Below are 23933 nucleotides of genomic sequence, written 5' to 3' on the forward strand. Positions count from 1 at the left end.
TTGTGTACTACTCAGCAAGAGCTACAAATGAGGGGGTTTTTTTGTTTGTTTTTAACCAGTTCACCCACTGGACCCATAAATATATTAACACATGTGTAAGAAGGTCTAACAATTTTCTGAGAAGTACCACAGTTTTAAAAAGTAGTATATTTATTAGACCAAATATTTTCCAGATTTTATGGAGAGGAGACACTTCTTACAGAAATAAAAGACAGTATTTATAGTGGTTCAAGAACTTAGGTTCTGGAGCCAGATGACATGGGTTCAAGGCTCTGCCGTTTGCTAGCTTCTTAATGGAATAATTATTTAACTGCTCTGTGGCTTACATTCCTTATTTGTAAAGTTCCATTAAGTATGCAAAGTTACAGATAAAGTATATAAGGTTACATGCTTCACAAGCTTGTTTTGAAGGTGAGGTGAGTTAATATTATGAATAGTTAGAATGATACCTGGAACATAATAAATTCTCAATAGGTGTGAAGTTCTGTTATTTTAAGAAAATAGTGCTCCTCAGAACTTATATGAAAACTTTCCTTGAGAATGTAAGACAGTCCATGGGGAGATAAACTAGGAATCTTCTGATTCATTTTAAACTACTCTGAAGCTATTTTGTTTTTAATACAATATACTGAAAGCAATTTTATGTATAGGCTTTGTAATCCCTAGGTCAGTTTCTATCATAAGAACACAACAATTAGAGTTTTGTTTCAATAAAATAGCTTAGGAATTTGAAGAATCTCAAAATAATCTGTTTCCCATTGAGCAGCCCTTCCTTATGCTTGCTTAAAATGTTACCACTATGAAAGCAAGTTATTGTCTTTAGGCCACTGTTAAAATATACTTTTACTAAAGAGAGAATTAAAGTGGGTACAGCCTGCATGTTTTTATTCATTTTCCTTTGTGTTAGTCCTTTTGGGATGCTATAACAAAACACCACAGACTGGGGAGCTTATAAAAAGCAGAAATTGGGCTTCCCTGGTGGCGCAGTGGTTGAGAATCTGCCTGCCAATGCAGGGCACACGGGTTCGAGCCCTGGTATGGGAAGATCCCACATGCCGCGGAGCAACTGGGCCCGTGAGCCACGATTGCTGAGCCTGCGCGTCTGGAGTCTGTGCTCCACAACAAAAGAGGCCACGATGGTGAGAGGCCTGCGCACCGCAATGAAGAGTGGCCCCCGCTTGCCACAACTAGAGAAAGCCCTCGCACAGAAACGAAGACCCAACACAGCCAAAAATAAGTAAATAAATAAATTAAAAAAAAAAAAAAAAGCAGAAATTTATTTCTTACTGTTCTGGTGGCTGGAAAGTCCAGCATCATGACACCAACACTGTTGTGTCCTAGTGAGGGTCCTCTTTCTGGTTCACAGCCCATACCTGGTGGCTGTGTGCTCACATGGTAGGAGCTCTCTGGGGTTTCTTTTGAAAGGACACTAATCTCATCATGAAGGCTCCACTCTCATGACCTCAAGACCTCCCAAAGACCCCACCTCCTAATACCATCACTTTGGGAGTTAAGATTTCAACATATGAACTTGGCAGGGGAAACATTCAGACCATAACATCCCTGAAAAACTTTCTGAGTATATATAATCTAAAATAAGTAAAACCTAAAAACACAATTTCAAATTTCAAAGTGACCTGCATAGTTCAACCACCTGCTAGAGTGAAACCCAACACTCTTCGGAGGAAGATAACAGAACATACAGGATATTTAAAGCACATCATCCATAAAGTCCAGTATGCAACCAAAAACTACAAGACATGAGAAAAAAACAGATTATATGACACAGGGTCCAGAGAAAAATCAAGAGACTGACAAAGAGTCCAGGTGTAGGGGTTAGTAGACAAGAACTTTTAAGTAAACTGTGATGAGTTTGTTAACAAGTGTAAAGTAAGATATATTGTTATAATGGGTGATGTGATAGAGAATTTCAGAAGAGATTTAGAAACTGTAAAATGGAAATAAATGGAAATCCTAGAATTATAAAAGACAACATATGTACTTAAAAGTTCACTGGGTAGATTAACACAAATTGGACATAAGAGAAGATTTTAAGTTGCACACCTTCTAAATAACTTATCAGTCAATGGAAGACATTACAGAAAAAATTAGAAAATATTTTGAACTGAACGATCATGACAGCAAAACGTACCAAAAGTGGTAGGATGCAGCTAAATTGGTCATTAGAGGAAAATTTTAGGTTTAAATGCCTATATTAGAAAAGAAGAAAAGTTTAAATCAATGACTAAAGCTTCCACTTAAAGAAACTAGATAAGACAGAGTAATGAAACTCAGAGTAAGCAGAAGAAAGTAAATAGTAGAGATAAAAGTAGAAATCAATGAAATGGAAAATAGACAACCAAAAAAATCTAAATAAAAAATTGGTTCTTTTGAAAAGATTAACGAAACTGTTAAGTCCTTAGCTAGACTAATCAAGAAAGGGAGAGAGGATACAACATCAGGAATGATAGTGGGGACATCGTTACAGACCATACAGATATTATGAAGACCTTAATGTCAATGGTTTGAACAGTGTGTACAAATGAACAAATTTACTGATAAGCACATCATACCAAAACAAAGACAAGAATTATAAAATCTGAATAGTGTTATATTTATCCAAGAAATTGAATTCATAGATAAAAAATCTTTTTATAAAGATATGCACAGGCTCAAATGCCAAACTGGTGAATTCTATCAAATATGAGCTAAGAAATATTACCTGTTCTACACAAACTTTTGGAAAATAGAGAAGGATTACTTCCCAACTCCTTTTGTGAGGCCAGAATAACTCTGATTCCAAACCTGACATTGTCATTGCTAGAAAATAATCACAGACCAATAGCACACTTGAGTGTAGATGCAAAGATACCTAACAAAATACTAGCAACTGAATCCAGCAATGTATAAAGAAGGTAACACACCATGAAAAAAGGTACTCATCCCATGAACATGAGATTAAATATCAATCAATATAATTCATCTTACTAATAGAAGTTTTTGTATTGGTCATTTTCTTTCCAAAATGATATAGCTTTTTAGGTATATCCCTATTTTCAAGGTAAGCCATACATGAAATGAGTTGCAACTGATTGAATAAGCACTGGCCCCTTTAAAATTAACTCTACCTAAGCATTCAGCTGCTTACGTAACATAAAACATCTTTCTCCATGCCCATTACTAACTGGAAATCAGATGAACCTTATTTTAATGTTATGTAATATGTTTTTCTAAAGTCCTTAGGCATATGTACCCAAACTATCTGCCATTGAGTCTTTTTAGGTCACATTGCCACATTAGAAAGGTGGTGAATTCTACCTACTATGCCAGGTTCAGAAGCTTCAAGTGGAAAAACCTCACAGGTTGAGGCAGCTTTGTCATAGTTATCCAGTGCTGCAGAACCTACAGGGCTGAAGCAGGTGATTGTGAAACCCAAACCAGCTGTTGGCAGGAAAGGGCCAAGCTGTGCAACAGCATCTGGCCAGTGGATTGCCAAATGCTGAACCAAAGCTAGGTGCTGACCTACTTATTCAGTAATGTACAAGTGCAAAATTATGTATCCTAGTCTCCCTTTAGAGTAGACAAAAATAGAAATGAATTCTCAAATGACCTCCAGCTCCTAATCCCCCGCAAACTGAGTGGTTTCTTGGATGACTTGAGTTAGTCACTGGAGTCTATAGGGTGGAAATAAAGTAACTGTATCACTCACATTTCTCTTTTGTCTTTACTTGTATAAAATATACACAACTTGCAGATGACTTATAAATGCAAGGTATGTTTAACCAATTAAATTGATAACTCATAGAGGGAAAAAGATATATATATATATGGAGGCTACAAATGTATTCACACTTTAATTTATAAATTATGATTTACAAGTGAGTATCTTTTCCATTATATTAAAAAATAAGAATAGCCACTCTTTAGACAAGTACATTTAAGCAATTGATAATCATTATATTTAGTAATATGACTAATAGATAATTACTTAGTATTTATGTAACTAAAGAACCTAAGTTTTATTGGTGGTCAGATGACCAAACTGTGGGTCTCATACATAGGTGAGGAGCAAAAAGAGCAAAGAGCTTGCTTAGGAGACCTAAGTTAACTCAACACCACTGGCTGAAATCGGTCACTGGACACTGGAAACCAAAAAGGTCTCACTGTCACAGAATTGCCTAGATGTGACATTTCCTCCCTTCCCTGTTTTTGTTTTTAGCATTATGAATGTGGGGATCTCTTTTTTGTTTTTAATTTTTGAATTTTATTTTATTTATTTTTTTATACAGCAGGTTCTTATTAGTCATCCATTTTATACACATCAGTGTATACATGTCAATCCCAATTGCCCAATTCTTCACACCACCAGCACCACCCCCTCTGCGGCTTTCCCCTCTTGGTGTCCATAGGTTTGTTCTCTACATCTGTGTCTCAATCTCTGCCCTGCAAACCGGTTCATCTGTACCATTTTTCTAGGTTCCACATGTATGCGTTAATATACGATATTTGTTTTTCTCTTTCTGACTTACTTCACTCTGTATGACAGTCTCAGACCATCCACATCTCAACAAATGACCCAATTTCGTTCCTTTTTATGGCTGAGTAATATTCCATTGTATATAAGTACCACCTCTTATTTTTTTAATTTTTATTTTTTTATAAATTTACTTATTTTATTTATTTATTTTTGGCTGCATTGGGTCTTCGTTGCTGCGCACGGGCTTTCTCTAGTTGCGGCGAGCAGGGGCTACTCTTTGTTGCGGAACGTGGGCTTCTCATTGCGGTGGTTTCTCTCGTTGCGGAGCACAGGCTCTAGGCATGCGGGCTTCAGTAGTTGTGGCTTGTGGGCTCAGCAGTTGTGGCTTGCGGGCTCTAGAGCGCAGGCTCAGCAGTTGTGGCGCACGGGCTTAGCTGCTTCGTGGCATGTGGGATCTTCCCGGACCAGGGCTCGAATCCATGTCCCCTGCATAGACAGGCGGATTCTTAATCACTGTGCCACCAGGGAAGCCCTACCACATTTTCTTTATCCATTCATCTGTCTATGGGCATTTAGGTTGCTTCCATGACCTGGCTATTGTAAACAGTGCTGCAATGAACATAGGGGTGCATGTGTCTTTTTGAATTATGGTTTTCTCTGGGTATATGCCCAGTAGTGGGATTGCTGAATCATATGGTAATTCTATTTTTAGTTTTTTAAGGAAGCTCCATCCTGTTCTCCATAGTGGCTCTATCAATTTACATTCCCACCAACAGTGCAAGAGGGTTCCCTTTTCTCCACACCCTCTCCAGCATTTGTTGTTTGTAGATTTTCTGATGATGCCCATTCTAACTGGTGTGAGGTGATACCTCATTGTAGATTTGATTTGCATTTCTCTAATGATTAGTGATGTTGAGCAGCTTTTCATGTGCTTCTTGGCCATCTGTATGTCTTCTCTGGAGAAATGTCTATTTAGGTCTTCTGCCCATTTTTGAATTGGATTGTTTGTTTTTTTAATATTGAGCTGAATGAGCTGTTTATATATTTTGGAGATTAATCCTTTGTCCGTTGATTCGTTTGCAAATATTTTCTCCCATTCTGAGGGCTGTCTTTTCGTCTTGTTTATGGTTTCCTTTGCTGTGCAAAAGCTTTTTAAAGTTTCATTAGGTTCCATTTGTTTATTTTTGCTTTGATTTCCATTACACTAGGAGGTGGATCAAAAACGATCTTGCTGTGATTTATGTCAAAGAATGTTCTTCCTAAGTTTTCCTCTAAGAGTTTTATAGTGTCTGGTCTTACATTTAGGTCTCTAATCCATTTTGAGTTTATTTTTGTGTATGGTGTTAGGGAGTGTTCTAATTTCATTCTTTTACATGTAGCTGTCCAGTTTTCCCAGCACCACTTATTGAAAAGACTGTCTTTTCTCCATTGTATATCCTTGCCTCCTTTGTCATAGATTAGTTGACCATAGGTGCGTGGGTTTATCTCTGGGCTTTCTATCTGTTCCATTGATCTATGTTTCTGTTTTTGTGCCAGTACCATATTGTCTTGATGACTGTAGCTTTATAGTATAGTCTGAAGTCAGGGAGTCTGATTCCTCCAGCTCCGTTTTTTTCCCTCAAGACTGCTTTGGCTATTCGGGGTCTTTTGTGTCTCCATACAAATTTTCAGATTTTTTGGTCTAGTTCCGTAAAAAATGCCACTGGTAATTTGATAGGGATTGCATTGAATCTGTAGATTGCTTTGGGTAGTAGAGTCATTTTCACAATATTGATTCTTCCAATCCAAGAACATGGTATATCTCTCCATCTGTTGGTATCATCTTTAATTTATTTCATCAGTGTCTTACACTTTTCTGCATACAGGTCTTTTGTCTCACTAGGTAGGTTTATTCTGAGGTATTTTATTCTTTTTGTTGCAATGGTAAATGGGAGTGTTTCCTTAATTTCTCCTTCAGATTTTTCATCATTAGTGTAGAGGAATGCAAGAGATTTCTGTGCATTAATTTTGTATCCTGCAACTTTACCAAATTCATTGATTAGCTATAGTAGTTTTCTGGTGGCATCTTTAGTATTCTCTATGTATAGTATCATGTCATCTGCAAACAGCGACAGTTTTACTTCTTCTTTTCCAATTTGTGTTCCTTTTATTTCTTTTTCTTCTCTGATTGTCATGGCTAGGCCTTCCAAAACTATGTTGAATAATAGTGGCGAGAGTGGACATCCTTGTCTTGTCCCTGATCTTAGAGGAAATGCTTTCGTTTTTCACCATTGAGAATGATGTTTCCTGTGGGTTTGTCGTATATGGCCTTTATTATGTGGAGGTAGGTTCGCTCTATGCCCATTTTCTGGAGAGTTTTTATCATAAATCAGTGAATTTTCTCAAAAGCTTTTTCTGCATGTATTGAGATGATCATATGGTTTTTATTCTTCAATTTGTTAATATGGTGTATCACATTGATTGATTTGCGTATATTGAAGAATCCTTGCATCCCTGGGATAAATCTCACTTGATCATGGTGTATGATCCTTTTAATGTGTTGTTGGATTCAGTTTGCTAGTAGTTTGTTGAGGATTTTTGCATCTATATTCATCAGTGATATTGGTCTGTAATTTTCTTTTTTGTAGTATCTTTGTCTTGTTTTGGTATCAGGGTGATGGTGGCCTCATAGAATGAGTTTGGGACTGTTCCTTCCTCTGCAATTTTTTGGAAGAGTTTGAGAAGGGTGGGTGTTAGCTCTTCTCTAAATGTTTGATAGAATTCACCTGTGAAGCCATCTGGTCCTGGACTTTTGTTTGTTGGAAGATTTTTAATCACAGTTTCAATTTCATTACTTGTGATTGGTCTGTTCATATTTTCTATTTCTTCCTGGTTCAGTCTTGGAAGGTTATACCTTTCTAAGAATTTGTCCATTTCTTCCAGGTTGTCCATTTTATTGGCATAGAGTTGCTTGTAGTAGTCTCTTAGGATGCTTTGTCTTTCTGTGGTGTCTGTTGTAACTTCTCCTTTTGCATTTCTAAATATGATTCGAGTCCTCTCCCTCTTTTTCTTGATGAGTCTGGCTAATGGTTTGTCAATTTTGTTTCTCTTCTCAAAGAACCAGCTTTTAGTTTTATTGATCTTTGCTATTGTTTTCTTTGTTTCTATTTCATTTATTTCTGCTCTGATCTTGATGATTTCTTTCCTTCTGCTAGCTTTGGGTTTTGTTTGTTCTTCTTTCTCTAGCTCCTTTAGGTGTAAGGTTAGATTGTTTGAGATTTTTCTTGTTTCTTGAGGTAGGATTGTATAGCTATAAACTTCCCTCTTAGAACTGCTTTTGCTGCATCCCATAGGTTTTGGATCGTCGTGTTTTCATTGTCATTTGTCTCTAGGTATTATTTTATTTCCTCTTTGATTTCTTCAATGATCTCTTGGTTATTTAGTAACGTATTGTTTAGCCCCCATGTGTTTGTGTTTTTTACGTTTTTTCCCCTGTAATTCATTTCTAATCTCATAGCATTGTGGTCAGAAAAGATGCTTGATATGATTTCAATTTTCTTACATTTACTGAGGCTTGATTTGTGACCCAGGATGTGATCTATCCTGGAGAATGTTCTGTGTGCACTTGAGAAGAAAGTGTATTCTGCTGTTTTTGGATGGAATGTCCTATAAATATCAATTAAATTCATCTGGTCTATTGAGTCATTTAAAGCTTCTGTTTCCTTATTTATTTTCATTTTGGATGATATGTCCATTTGTGTAAGTGAGGTGTTAAAGTCCCCCACTGTTATTGCGTTACTGTCAATTTCCTCTTTTATAGGTGTTAGCAGTTGCCTTATGTAATGAGGTGTTCCTATGTTGGTTGCATATATATTTATAATTGTTGTATCTTCTTCTTGGATTTTTCCCTTGATCATTACGTAGTGTCCTTTCTTGTCTCTTGCAACATTCTTTATTTTAAAGTCTTTTTTATCTGATATGAGAATTGCTACTCCAGCTTTCTTTTGATTTCCAGTTGCATGCAATATCTTTTTCCGTCCTCTCACTATCAGTCTGAATGTGTCCTTAGGTCTGAAGTGGGTCTCTTGTAGACAGCATATATATGGGTCTTGTTTTTGTATCCATTCAGCAAGCCTGTGTCTTTTGGTTGGAGCATTTAATCCATTCACATTTAAGGTAATTATCGATATGTATGTTCCTATGACCACTTTCTTAATTGTTTTGGGTTTGTTTTGGTAGGTCCTTTTCTTCTCTTGTGTTTCCCACTTAGAGAAGCTCCTTTACCATTTGTTGTAGAGCTGGTATGGTGGTGCTGAATTCTCTTAGCTTTTGCTTGTCTGTAAAGCTTTTGATTTCTCCGTCAAATCTGAATGAGATCCTTGCTGGGTAGAGTAATCTTGGTTGTAGGTTCTTCCCTTTCATCACTTGAAGTATATCATGCCACTCCCTTCTGGCTTGTAGAGTTTCTGCTGAGAAATCAGCTGTTAACCTTATGGGAGTTCCCTTGTATGTTATTTGTCGTTTTACCCTTGCTGCTTTTAATAATTTTTCTTTGTCTTTAATTTTTGCCAGTTTGATTACTATGTGTCTCAGCACGTTTCTCCTTGGGTTTATCCTGTATGGGACTCTCTGCGCTTCCTGGACTTGGGTGGCTATTTCCTTTCCCATGGTAGGGAAGTTTTTGACTATAATCTCTTCAAATATTTCTCTGGTCCTTTCTCTCTCTCTCCTCCTTCTGGGACCCTTATAATGAGAATGTTGTTGCGTTTAATGTTGTCCCAGAGGTCTCTCGGGCTGTCTTCATTTCTTTTCACTTTTTTTTCTTTATTCTGTTCCGCAGAAGTGAATTCCACCATTCTGTCTTCCAGGTCACTTATCTGTTCTTCTGCCTCAGTTATTCTGCTATTGATTCCTTGTAGTGTAGTTTTCATTTCAGTTATTTTATTGTTCATCTCTGTTTGTTTGTTCTTTAATTCTTCTAGGTCTTTGTTAAACATTTCTTGCATCTTCTCAATCTTTGCTTCCATTGTTTCTCCGAGGTCCTGGATCATCTTCACTATCATTATTCTGAATTCTTTTTCTGGAAGATTGCCTATCTCCACTTCATTTAGTTGTTTTTCTGGGGTTTTATCTTGTTCCTTCATCTGGTACATAGCCCTCTGCCTTTTCATCTTGTCTATCTTTCTGTGAATGTGGTTTTTGTTCCACAGGCTGCAGGATTGTAGTTCTTCTTGCTTCTGCTGTCTGCCCTCTGGTGGATGAGGCTATCTAAGAGGCTTATGCAAGTTTCCTCATGGGAGGGACTGGTGGTGGGTAGAGCTGACTCTTGCTCTGGTGGGCAGAGCTCAGTAAAACTTTAATCCGTTTGACTGCTGACGGGTGGGGCTGGATTTCCTCCCTGTTGGTTGTTTGGCCTGAGGCAACCCAACACTGTATCCTACCTGGGTCTTTGGTGGGGCTAATGGGGGACTCTGGAAGGGCTCACGCCAAGGAGTACTTCCCAGAACTTCTGCTGCCAGTGTCCTTGTCCCCACGGTGAGCCACAGCCACCCCCCGCCTCTGCAGGAGACCCTCCAACACTAGCAGGTAGGGCTAGGTCAGTCTCCCCTTGGGTCACTGCTCCTTCCCCTGGGTCCCGATGCGCACACTACTTTGCGTGTGCCCTCCAAGAGTGGAGTCTCTGTTTCCCCCAGTTCTGTCAAAGTCCTGCAATCAAATCCCAGTAGGCTTCAAAGTCTGATTCTCTAGGAATTCCTCCTCCTGTTGCCGGACCCCCAGGTTGGGAAGCCTGACGTGGGGCTCAGAACCTTCACTCCAGTGGGTGGACTTCTGTGGTATGTGCTCTCCAGTCTGTGAGTCACCCACCTAGCAGTTATGGGATTTGATTTTGTGATTGTGCCCCTCCTACCATCTCATTGTGGCTTCTCCTTTGTCTTTGGATGTGGGGTATCTTTTTTGGTGAGTTCCGGTGTCTTCCTGTCAATGATTGTCCAGCAGCTAGTTGTGATTCTGGTGTTCTCGCCAGAGGGAGTGAAAGCACGTCCTTCTACTCTGCCATCTTGGTTCCAATCTCGGGGATCTCTTTACTGGAGCTCTTTCTACAGTGAATTCACTCATCCATGGCTTTCTTAACTCACCATTCCTCTGTGGGAAAATGCACATTCACAGAATGCTCTACACCCTGCTACTTCTTTGCTGCTGAATTTTCCCTGGGATAAAACCTATTTTGTATTTGTTCTGTATTGGTATGCTAGAACTGCCATAACAAAGTATCACAGATTGGCTGGCTTAAACAACAGAAATTTGTTTTCTCACAGATTTGAAGGCTGGAAGTCTGAGATCAATGTGTCAGCAGGGTTGGTTTCTTCCAAAGCCTCTCTCCTTGGCTTGCAGGTGGCTGTCTTTATGTTCACATGGCATTCTTCCTCTGTGTGTATCTGTGTCTAAACTTCCTCTTCTTATGAGGACAATGGTCGTATTGGATTAGAGCCCACCTTAATGACCTCATTTTAACATAATTACTTCTCTAAAGACCCCATCTCCAAATGTGGTCACATTCTAAGGTACTGAGGGTTAGGACTTCAACATATGAATTGGAGTGGACATAATTTAGCCCATAACATGTACCATATGGTCCCAGTGGTGTCAGTATCCTTGCCCCCTTTTCCCAACAGTAGACAAGTGTTTTTGGAATATCATGTTCTATCTGTGATCTTTCTGTTCTTTCTTATGAAATATTATGTCACTTATATATAATTTTACTTTACATGTATTTGTTTCTTGTCTCCAAAAGTGGTTTGCAAACTCCTTGAAGGAAGAATCTGTGTTGAAAACTAGTGGGTGCACAATAATTATTAAGTGATATAAAATGATATCTGAAAGGCATGAGGCCTAGAGAATTATTTTTTTTCATCCTTGTCTATAGGGTTATAAGAAGCCTACTGTTTTTTTGAATCAGACAATCTTACTTTGATTAAAAAATGGATAGTAATTTGAAATCATCCTTTCAATAATAAGATATACTTTTAAACAAGTAGGTAATACATTCTTCTCCCCCTCATCTCTATACCCTGGCATGCTGTAACGTACGGCCTTTGTCAAAAATGGCATACAAATGAGAAAATTGAAAATTCATCATTTTCCAGTGTGGTAAGATTCACTTATTCATTCAATAAGGATTTACTGCTTTGCTCTGATGTGCCAGGTACAGGGCTTGGTGCTGGTAATACCTTAGTGAACAAGACATAGATAGGCTATAGAATAGTAACTGAGTTTAGATTTTTACATCTCAACCACTTCAGTGCAGATTAGCATATGAATGAACTATACAACTTATTTTCAGTCACAGTTTTGGTCTAGTCTTTGATATTCTCCCTCTATCATAGGAAATAACTTTTCTTTCATAAGCAGAAGAGGAGCAGGATAAAATAGAGAGCTCTGCTACTCCTTGGCCAATTTCTTCATAAAAATTAATTTGGAAATATCTATTTAATTGGTCCCTCCAAGGCCTGTAAGCTGAAAAATTTATGGGCTCTTATGTGGTGAAAAGTGGTCCAAGTGATTTTTGAAAGGTGTGTACCAAAACAAATGAGTTTTACCAGTGATATCTCTATAAGGTCTGCTGACAGGTGAGGATTCAGGAATTCATAGATTTACATTCTATTATACTTAGGAGCCCTATTAGAAGAGGACCATATGATGCACTCTGGGCCGATTACATTTTTTGTGTGACATTTTCTAACTGGAAATAGAAATTCCATCTTTCGCATGGTGGATTCTCTGGAATGGGATACTCAAGAGCTGTATGGTCATGCAGAGGGTAGCCCTTCTGAAATCAGCAGTGATGGGAGATGAGGTCCACACAGAGACCCTGGATTACACTTGTTACATAAAGCTACACAGCCTGACTTCTTGTCACAACCTTCAGGACTGTTTCTCTGGTCCAAGACACCATCACTTTTCACCTGTCTACTAACTGATCTCCTTTCTTCTAGCTTTGTTCCTTTAAAGTCCCTTCTTAATAAAGTATCTAAAAATGATCCTTTTTTTAAAGTTTAAGTGAGAACATATTACTACTCAGCTCATAACTCTCCAATGTTCCCCATTTCATGCAAGTAAAAGCAGAAGTCTTGACCAGGGATTATGAAGCCCTACTCTACATGTTCCCACTACCTAAAGTGCAAAGATCACAGAAGAGACTAGCAGAAAATGAAGCCAGAGAGGTAATGGGGACAGTTAGAGTAGGGCCTTGTTTTTCTGCAAACACACAAGGTACATTTCTCCTTATTTATTCCTCAGCATAGTGTGTTTTTCTCCCACATATCCAGATGGCTGTCCTTTGTCTATTTCAAGTCTTTGCTCAAATGTTCTTTTCAGTAATCTCTGACCTGACTATCCCATTTAAAACTGAGTAAATTTCTGGCACTTCCTATCCTCCTTCCCTGCTTTTTTCCCCCTATACCAGGTTTCATTACATTCTTATGCCCTTATGTGCATTCTTAGTATTCTTCTCTACTGTATTCACTATCTGTATCCTCTAGAACATAAATTCCTACCCCCAGTGTCTAGGCCAGTACTTGGTAGGAAGGTCATAACATTAAATTTATAGTCATTCTAAGAGTGAATGAAAATCATGGTCAAATCTCTGGATTGTATATGGGTAACATTTGGAGAACTCCCAGTTAAGCTTTGCAGCAGTACTCGGCCAAAGGTCTACTTTCACCATTGCCACTTGACTGTTGGAATTTTGGTATAAATGAGTGGGAGGTCAAAGAGACATTAACATAAAATCAAAAAGTTCTTAAAGTTAGAACTGCAATTTGGGGTTGAATAAAAGTCTTAGATGGGGGTATTTCAGATGGAAAGCCAAATTTAAAATACATTATATGTTTTCACTAAATTAATCAAGGTTAAAAATATGTTTTATAAGTTTCTAAACTAGAAATTAAATTTGATACCCCTTTCCACTGGCACATAATTGTTGTTGTTTTATATAAAGTGGAGTCCTTTGGGGGCATCAAAAGATGGTGAATGTCAGGCTTCCTTGGATAAGTTCTAGGAACAGTCCTGCATCCAGATCACTCAAAGATTTCTGCCAGTGTAGGTATTACTCTGGGGCTTGCAATGAACCAGGCTTTGTAATCACAACTGCAGATTTCCTAAATTTTTTGCCTGTATTTATGCATCATTTGCTACTTTGAGCATTAGAGACTTCCTGAACAACATCTATATCTTTGCCATGAATTGCACATAACATAAGGACCTCAGAAAGGTCCTCCATTTCTGGAATTCATTAATCTCTGTTTTACTGCCTAAATAACATTACTAGTCCCATCCTGAGTGTCAATGCTCCACCTATGACTGTAGAACTATGCGATGGCAACTGTCATGTGATTTTTATTTCACTGGGATATTTAGACCATCCCTCATTCCCAAAGCCAATAATAACATATAAATTAAACCACACTTTATAGCTCTAGAATTGAAGAAAAAAATGAAAATCAAAAATAAAGTTTTTCTCAAACATTCATTTTAGGAATTCCTTTGCTGTGACATTAAATTATCATTTGTGTGCTCAACATTCTTATGTCATCTTCTTCACCTTAAGGGTTATATTTCATCTTAGTCTCTTAAATTGTCTCATACGCAAAATCCATTAAAAAAAAAACAAGAGGGAAGAATACACGAAAGCATGTGCAGTTTAACATCTTAATTAACTGTTAAAAATATAATGAAAAAACTTGATATGTGAATCAATGCAGCATCATTTTTGCTCAATAATTTTCATTTTAGTTACTTAAAACCAAAAGCGGTCAGAATCTACACAAATAAAGGTTTGAAAACCAGGACACACTAAACACTAAAACAGAATTTAGTTTTGCTTTTTGTTATCTAGTTTCCTATGCCTCCTTAGGTTCAGACCATGGAATATATAACACAATTAGGGATTATTCAGTCATAATGCAACAAGTAATTATTAAGTGCCCATTATGTCCCAGGGGCTGGTACTAAGCAAGATTCTGTTAGTGTCCATTTGTTGGTATTCCAATAAAATAATCTGTGTAATGTGCTTTTCCTGGCACTAGGTCTAATGGCAGCCTGTTTAGCCTTAAATGTCATCATTGCTATTGCAAAGTCACGAAAGTACGTCCTGGTCCATGCGACCAGAGCTTAATAGAGGAGAGTCAACAAAGTGAAAATCGGAATGTGTGTTTAAATAGAAACCTGGTAAAGGCTTAAAAAGTATTTAGTCTACCAACAGTCTTCTTTATGTTTTTATTTGGCTTCTGTGGGAATGGGTTTCTGTGTGGGAGATTTGATGTTTTCATTGCAGGGAATATGTGTTTTCTTTGGCAAATTTTAAAGAGAGCCATAGAAAAGCATCCAGACAGATAGGCTCAAATGCTAGAGGAGAACTGTGTAATGAATTTTATGTAACCCTAATAATTTTTTTAAAATTTTATATAATTTCATATATATGAGTGATAATGAGCAATTACTACTGCTCCTCTTTTCCAGAAGTTTGTGAACATCTAGTGAATGTTGAGGATTATTTTTGATTGAGTATGAGTGTGAGTATGAGTGCATGCTAGCTAAAGGTAATATGGATTCAAAGTGATGTCTCAAAAGTACAAACTAAGAGCACAGGTCATCTAAGGAAAAGGAGGGATATTGTAGGTGCCCTAGTTCTGGTGTTAGAGACTGTTCCCTACATGGGTCTGGTGATAGGGACTGCCATTTACAGAAAGAACTGGAATATTAGATCAGATCCACTTTTTACTTGTCCAGAGGATGGTCACACCTATTTCCTCAGTAAGATACGAAACCTTCAACACTGACAATGACTGTGCTTGCTAACTTCAATCCACATATTTTCCCCAATCCTTTCTTTTTTTATACATATATTTTTAAAATTTATTTATTTTATTTATTCTTTTTTTTTTTTTTTTTGGCTGTGTTGGGTCTTCGTTGCTGCATGCGGGCTTCCTCTAGTTGAGGCGAGCAGGGGCTACTCTTCATTGTGGTGTGCGGGCTTCTCAATGCGGTGGCTTCTCTTGTCGCAGAGCACAGGTTCTAGGCACGTGGGCTTCAGTAGTTGTGGCACACGGACTCAGTAGTTGTGGCTCGCGGGCTCTAGAGCACAGGCTCAGTAGTTGTGGCACACGGGCTTAGTTACTCTGCGGCATGTGGGATCTTCCTGCACCTGGGCTCATACCCGTGTCCCCTGCATTGGCAGGCATATTCTTAACCACTGCGCCACCAGAGAAGCCCCCCAATCCTTTCTTTTCTCTAACTCTTTCTAAGTCTCTATATATTCTCTTCATTGTACTTTTTACAGATATCAATGCATCTAGGTTTATTTAAGTGAAAAAAGTTCTTCTTTTATTCTATGTTTTATTTCACTCTAATTTTAAGAATCAGTGTGATTTGGATTTTCGAATTTAGTTCATTGGTGAAAATCCACATTTTCTCCTATTAAAAAAACAAACCATTCTACTATTTGAAAAAAAAAAAAAAGGAAACGAAAGCAAACAAAACTTGCTAAGGCTTCCCCTTTACTATTAAGATAAAGCCCAACTTCCTTAAAATGGTTAATCTCTCTACCCTCGCCTCTCTTTTCTCACCACCATTTTTCTTACCCTTATTCCTGCTACACTGCACTTCCTTCAATGAAGCATAACAGAGAAAGCTCTGGCCTTCACCCCTGCTATTGTATATTGTTGGAGAATTTAATAAGCAGTTGCTTCCATCATGTGTCCCATAGCTAAGTCACTATTGATCTTACTTATATTTGCAGTCTGTAATGAATCCTATAAATTTACTAAACAAGCAGTATACCTCATTTGCCCTATAACTATAGTCGTCTTTGATGTCTTAATGATTATATCTTGGTCCAAGAGTAACAGGATTGGAGGAGATATCTCTGTCCTTTCTACATTTAAATTCAATATATTTCCTTTCAGCTTTCATCATTTCACACTGCATTATTATTATTTTATCTAGAATTGGACATCTACTTGTTTAAAGATTATATCTATCAAAATTACATATGTACTTACCTTTTAATCCATCTATTTCATTTCTTAGGATTTGACTAATGTGAATTTTGAAACATATATAATTTGATTTATTATAAGGATATTCGTTTCACCATTAAGATCATAAGAGATTGGCAACAAAATTCATGTCCATCAGTAGAGTACTGGTTGAAAAAATTATGATATACTCATATCTGAAGCTGGAATAAAGAATGAGGAAACTATATTCTGGCATGGAACATAATCTAAAATATATCGTTAAGTTAAAATAGCAAAGGACAAAAGAATACGTATAAAATGTGTGAAAAAAATGAACATATTGATAGGATATCTCTATTTGTATTGGCAGACTGTTTCTGAAATAATCACAAGAAACCTCCAACATTTGTAATCTCCAGGGAGAGGAGATAAGAGCATTAAAAAAACTTTCTATGTATACACTTTAGAACATCCTGAATTTTACACCATGTAAATCTATTACCTACTCCTAAATAATTAAAAATTTAAATATAAAAGAGAAGAGTTTCCAGGTAAGGTGGTAGATCGAACGTGCAAATCTACATTTACTTCCTCTTAAAATCCCAATAAAACAAAAGTGTTTTCGTTCCCTACTGCTGCTGTGAGAAATGATCACAAATTCAGTGACTCACCACAATATAAATTTATTATCTTACAGTCTGTTGGTCAGAAGTCTAACACAGGTCTCACTGGGCTACAATCCAGTGTCAACTGGGCTGTGTTCCTTGGCAGAAGCTCTAGGGGAGAATCCTTTTCCTTGGCTTTACCAGCTTCTAGGGTCTGTGCACATTTCCTGGCTCCTGGCCCCCTTCCTCCGTCTTCAAAGCCCACAGCACTGCATCTCTCTGGCCCTTCTTCTATATTCACATCTCACTCTAACCACAGTTTGGAAAGGTTCTCTGCTTTCAAAGAATCATGTGATTAGTTTGTGCCAACCTGAATAATCCAGGATAATCTCCCATCACAAGGTCATCAACTTTAATCAAATTTTCAGAGTCCTTTTGCCATGTAACATAGTCACAGGCTCTGGGGATTAAGTCATAGACACCTTTGGACAGGGGAGCATTATTCTTTCTACCACTGACAGTGGTTTTTTTGTTTGTTTGTTTTTTGTTTTTAGTGACATAAACCCACAAGAATGAGGAGATTTGGAAAGACATTTTGGAAACTGGAATACACATAGAAGTGAGGTAAAGACCTAAAAGCCTAAAAGCCTAGAAGCCCACAAGACCCAAGAGAACTGAATGCTATGCCTACAGGGGGAAAAATTGAGAAATAAGCATATTTATATCTCAAAATCCTCCAATGTCTAAATAATATGGTGCTGCTTACCTTTGGAAGTGGAAATGAAGCAAGAGGGAACTTTAAATGTAGAGGATTATTTGAAAGTCTATTATTTAAGAAGCATGTATATTCCCCAGGTTTTCTCCACAACTATGTGAAATGAAGTTGAAAATTATTTCCTCTCCCATGAGGGAAAGACAAGATGATTACTCTTTAGAGAGAGTAAGTAAAACAAATGGTCTTGAGACAGAGGACAAGAGGCCCACGTAAGGGTGGAGATATCCTACTGAAACAGGGATAACATATACGTGTTAGATCTGAGACCCCCAGTTCTCTTATACCTCTGAGCTCCTAATATGTTTGCAGCCAGAAATGTCTGGAGATTCAAAGAGTCATCCATGGAGAATATGACCTGCCTATGTGAAGGAAACTCAAGGATATGGACATCAGAGATTGTGCAACTAAATATTCCAGCCAGTGTCCCTGACAGCAAAGTTTACTTGACAGTGAACATCCCACCCGTATGCATAGGGCACCTTCCAATTATGAGTTAAGCCCCCTCACTCTTAATTGTGATAAGATAATATAGAAATACTAGTTTTCTGAAGAAAGTCTCTAAATTGAAACTAGAGGCGATAGCAAATAAACAGAAAACAGTTCCTTGGAGAAAACAGAAACTATGGTGGGATAAAAAAATCTTAGAAAACAATTATTTTTAAAAAAGGACATATTATATCTACAAAACAATAACAGAGTGCCACCCAAAAGGAAACTTCCAATTACCAAGAAAAAAATAAATAATTCTTCTAGCAGATATCGAAAACTCAAACTCAGTGAAATGGTTGAACGATAATGTAGAAGGAGTCCTCAGAAAGCAGAGCAAAAAGATAAAGCAATGAAAAATAGGGAAAAAAAGGATTAAAAATATTAAATGACTAATCCAGGAGGTCCAACATCTGAATAAAAGGAGTTTAAACTTAAGTGTTCAACTTGGGCGGGGGGGGAACAAAATGAGCCACAAGTAACAAATACATAGTTATTTTGCAATAAGAGACTAAATTTTGTTATTCATGCAACTGCAAGGCAAACATGAAAAATCTTTTTGACAGTAGATACAAAGTCACTTGAAGCTTAGCTTGTAAAGAATGCAAAATATAGGGCTTCCCTGGTGGCGCAGTGGTTGAGAATCTGCCTGCCAATGCAGGGGACACGGGTTCGAGCCCTGGTCTGGGAAGATCCCACATGCCGCGGAGCAACTAGGCCCGTGCGCCACAACTACTGAGCCTGCGCGTTTGGAGTCTGTGCTACGCAACAAGAGAGGCCGCGATAGTGAGAGGCCCGCGCACCGCGATGAAGAGTGGCCCCCGCTTGCCACAACTAGAGAAAGCCCTCGCACAGAAACGAAGACCCAACACAGCCATAAATAAATAAATATAAATAAATAAATAAATAAAATATGACCCCAGCGTCCAACTGTTTATAAAAAAAAAAAAAAAGAATGCAAAATATAACATTATTGTAATTTAGATAACTTAAAAGCATGAGATAAACATGAGATGGTGAGAAATATGGAAAATTTGTAATAATAAGTGAAGGCTGAAATAAGGTATTTGTAAGCTTAACAATCTCTTATGAGAGCAAGAGGCAAAATAAGTAATAGCTTGCTGATATTTGAAATACTAGTAGCAAGAGATTTAAACCATAGCAGAGAGAATTTAGATTTAACATTGGTGGGATGATTAATATTTTAAAATTTAGCCATTACTAGTCTTCCAATTACCTTCTCACATATTCTGCACACTTCTAATTCTGACTCTCTTTCAATTTCTTTCTTTTCTTATGAAATACAATAACTTACTTTTTAAAAACCCAATTCCTTAAAGGCCTAACTACAAAAATATTTTATATAAACTAATTATGTATCTAAATCTCACTGTTTTAGTTTACATTTCTCCTGTGACTTATGATGATCAGCATCCTTTCCTGTGCTTACTTGTAACATCTATATTTTCTTCGGTGAAGTATCTTTTCAAAAGTTAGCCCATTTATTTGAGTTGATTATTTTCTTGTTATTGAAATTTGACTTTCTTTATATATTATGAATACAAGTCTTTTATCAGATATAGGCTCTGTAAATATGTGCTCCCAGTGTGTCACTCGTTTCTTCATTCTCTTAACATTATCCTTCAAAGAGCCTAAGAGCCTTTTAATTTCAATTGTCTAATATATCAATTGGATTACTCATTTTAAATGATATTTAAGAAATCTTTTTAACCGTAAGATTTAAAAGTTTTTATTTTATGTTTCATTCGAGAAACTTTAAAATTTAGGTTTTGAATTTAGGGCGATGATCCATTATAAGTTAATTTTTGTATATTGTGTAATATATGCATCTAATATCTTTCTCAACCTTTATGCTACTGTCAAACAGTTTACTATACATGTGTTTTAAACCTTACAATATATTGTTATTATTTTTGTTTAAGCAATTACATTTTGAAGAGATTTAAATAATATGAAAAATATCTTTTCTTTCCTTCCCACCTTCCTTCCTTCCTTCCCTTCCCACAGGGCATGCACGATTGTACCTCCCTGACCAGGGATCAAACCTGTGCGCCCTGCAGCAGAAGCTCGGAGTCTTAACCACTGAACCACCAGGGAAGTCCCCTGAAAATTATCTTATACATGAATCCATATATACACACCATTTACAATTATCTACATTTGGGGGGTGGGGGAGGGGGTTTATACGTTTGTAGGTCCATATTTCCATCTGACACTATTTCCTTCTTCCTGAAGGACCATCTCAGAATTTTCTTGTAGTGTGAGTCTGCTGGTGATGAGTTATTTCAGCTTTTATATATCTGAAAAGGTTTTTATTTAGCTTTTTGTTTATGAAAAAGATTTTCACTTTGTATTATAGAATTGTAGGTTGACATTCTTTTAGTATTTTAAAGATGTTCCACTGTCTTTTTGCTTGCACTGTTTCCAATGAAAAAATATGTGGTCCTCCTTATTTTGATTCTTCTGTACTTTATTTTTTTCTCTGAATCTTCGTAAGTTTTCTCTTCACCACTGTTTTGAGTAATTTGAGTGTGATACGTGCCTTGATGTAGCTCTCTCCATATTTCTTGTGCTTTGGGTACTTGAATTTTGGGGATCTATGGACTTAGAGTTTTTATCAAATTAGAAAAAAACTGAAAATTATTTATTTGAATATTTTTCTGCCCACTCCCATTCAGGGATTCCAATTACATGTATATTTATCTATACAATTTTCCCAAAGACCACTGATGCACTTTTCATTTTTAAAAATTATTTTTATTTTTTCTGTATTTCACTTTGTTTAGTGTCTATTACTATGTCTCAAGTTCACCAATATTTTCTTATGTATTAAGTTCCATTAATATCATCTAGCTTATTTTTTATATCAGACATTGTAGTTTTAATCTCTAGGAGTTCAATTTGGGTCACTTTTATATTTGCATTTTACCTTGTTGGGTGCTTGGTATTTTTGTGTTTCTATGAATATTTATAAGTCTGCTTTGGGATGTAATTAAGTTACAGTTAAGTTTTAACAGTGTGTCCCTTTAGATTTTGATTTTATGATTTGTTAGTTGGGATCAGAGCCTGCTTAGTCTGTGGTTAATTATTCCTTACTACTGAGGTGAGAACTTTTTAGGACTTGCCTACCTGATTGCCTCATGAATTATGAAATTTTCAGTCTGATGGTACAGGCACTATAACCAGCTCTGTATGAGCTCCAGGTACTGTTCCTTCTAAACCGTTTTTTTCCCCCTGACCATGATAGTTTCTTTACACAGTATGCTGACCAGTACTCTGTAGATTATTTGAAGGGGGCTCTGGATAGACTCTAGTGCTCTCTTTCCGTGAAGCTCTCTTTTCTTCAGTTCTCTGCCTCACAAACTAGCCAACATGCTCTCACTGGACATTCAACACTATCTTCTCAGCCTGGGGATTTGACAAGGCTCTGAATCAGTTCTCTCTCTGTGACACAGCCTGGAAATGTTCTCAAGGTAGGAAACTGGGGCTCATCTCATTTGTTTTCCTGTTTGAAGGGTTGTTGTCCTTTTTATCTGACACATTTGTTTCATAGTTTTTTGTGTTTGTTAATTTAAGATAGGAGTGAGACCCAACCCCTGTTTCTCAACTTTGGCTGGAAACAGAAATCTGAATATATGTTATTTGTCCTTTTGAACATGTCTTCATTTTGTTACAACACATCAGTTTTATTTTAGACAATTACTTCTCCCTCATATCTAGTCCATAAGGTTCAGGTTGGGTTCTCTATCCACTTTCCAACTGAAAAAAAGAGAAATCTATACAGATAAAAAAAAGAAATCACCATGTTCACAGTGGACACATATGCCAATATACAAAAGTATATTTAATTTAACTCCATTCTAAAAACAAGAAATCAAACACACTAGAAGTAAAGGAATACCTCTCAGTGTGGCAATTTTTAAATAACTCAGGATATATCTACACATGTGCAAACTTTATAGAACATTTCAGCATGTTTGTGAGGATATAAGTCTCATTGGAGAGGTCCAAAAAGAGAATGGCAAGGGTAGATAGAGACAACTACTGTAGAAAACTTATTCAAGAAGCTTTGCGGTGAATACAAGGAGACAAATGGGAATTTAGCTAAAATAGAAATTTGGGCTAGGAAGGGATTTTTAATGGGATTTTTAAGGGATTTTAATATGTCATGAAGAGGACAGTGATGTCTAGACTAAAAGATTCAGGGTCCATTACTTTATAATCTCAGTGAAGTAAAAGTAATGGGAAAGTAGCAAGGCTACATAGAGTAAGTGACTGGAAGAATAGGAGGTCCGTCAGATTTGAGGACACTTTGAATCAAAATTTCAAAAGCAGTGCTTACAAAACTAATTGCAGAATTATAGGAGTTGGATAGACAATGATTGTTAGAGTTGAGGGGGCTATGTTTTGATGGATTATCTAAGTACAGGTTGAAATAACCAGAATGGTGATAACAAGATCATGAACTCTAAAGCTCAACATATCAGTAAATGCTTACAAGTGGCTGGATGGTTGGTAATAACAGCAACCATGAAAGGTAGGGAGACATAATCTGATGGCATATGGCATAAGATAGAGCATTTTAAAGAAAAGATTAAAAAATATAATAGGTAAGCATAAATGGGGAACTCTTGCCCCATCTCCAGCCCATGATATAGCATGAGAATGAAAGTCCAAGTGACCTGGAAGGTTTGGGATTCTATGAATGACTGAATAGGCTTTTTGTAAAAGTCATGGAAAGATTATTTCTAAATAGGCTTGTTGAGAAAAGTCAGGTGTCAGTTTAAACTGGAAATTACAAGGCCACTGTGCCATTCTTTTAACCTGCAGCTAACAAACGTTTATCTCCAGTTTTGACTGATCTCTTGAACTCCATTTGGATGTTGTAGTAGGCTACAGTTGATGCCCTATCCAATCTCCTTTACCAGGCCAGGGCATCCATATCCCAAAGGTTGTGAGCATTGGCTGTGGGTTGATATGGAAGTTGCATCCTTCTCTAGGGAATGGATCTCAGCTGTTGGGAGCCACCAAGCTCTAGAGGTTAAGCATCTCTCCCTTCACAGCCTGAGGTCAATGATCAACTAATACAGCCAATGTGCCCCAAGACAGGACCTACTCTGGGGCATAAATCATGCTTCAAAGCTCCTCATGCTTCAAAGCTCTTCATGGATCCTGCTGAGACTCAACTCAAGCAAAAACATATCCTTGCTCAACTGTTTCCCATTCCCTATCTTTCCTCTCTCACTTTCTTAGGGATTTCTCCAGAAATTCCTTCCTCAATAAAGCATTTTTATAAGATTCTCCAGCTCAGCCTCTGCCTCTAGAGAACTAAATCTAAATTAAGCAGGTGTTTAACTTACCATTTCCAAAATGAAATTCTTGCTTTTCCCCATCCTCTGACTGAAAACTTTCTCTTTTGCCAATTTTTCCTTTCTCAGGAAAAAGGACACTGACATCAACTCAGGTATCCAAGCAAACATAGACTGGAAAGAGAGGAATCAAGGAGGACGCTTCTATTAGAAAGTTCTATTAATATTACCAAAATCCATCCAAATCTTCTCCTAGCCAATATA

At 37.2% G+C, this 23933-nt stretch overlaps 1 long non-coding RNA gene across 1 annotated transcript in view; it reads left to right on the forward strand.

Moving 5' to 3' along the window:
- The window catches only part of LOC309655032, a 355331-nt gene extending 336079 nt beyond the window's left edge, over positions 1 to 19252 (forward strand). Inside the window, exon 2 of the long non-coding RNA XR_014260564.1 lies at positions 18955 to 19252. This is a non-coding gene — a long non-coding RNA (uncharacterized lncRNA). The remainder of the gene's footprint in view (positions 1 to 18954) is intronic.
- The last annotated feature ends 4681 nt before the right edge of the window (positions 19253 to 23933 follow it).

The sequence above is a fragment of the Balaenoptera physalus genome, assembly GCF_965194825.1.
Source record: "Balaenoptera physalus genome assembly, chromosome: 2".
NCBI classification, from domain to species: Eukaryota; Metazoa; Chordata; class Mammalia; order Artiodactyla; family Balaenopteridae; genus Balaenoptera; species Balaenoptera physalus.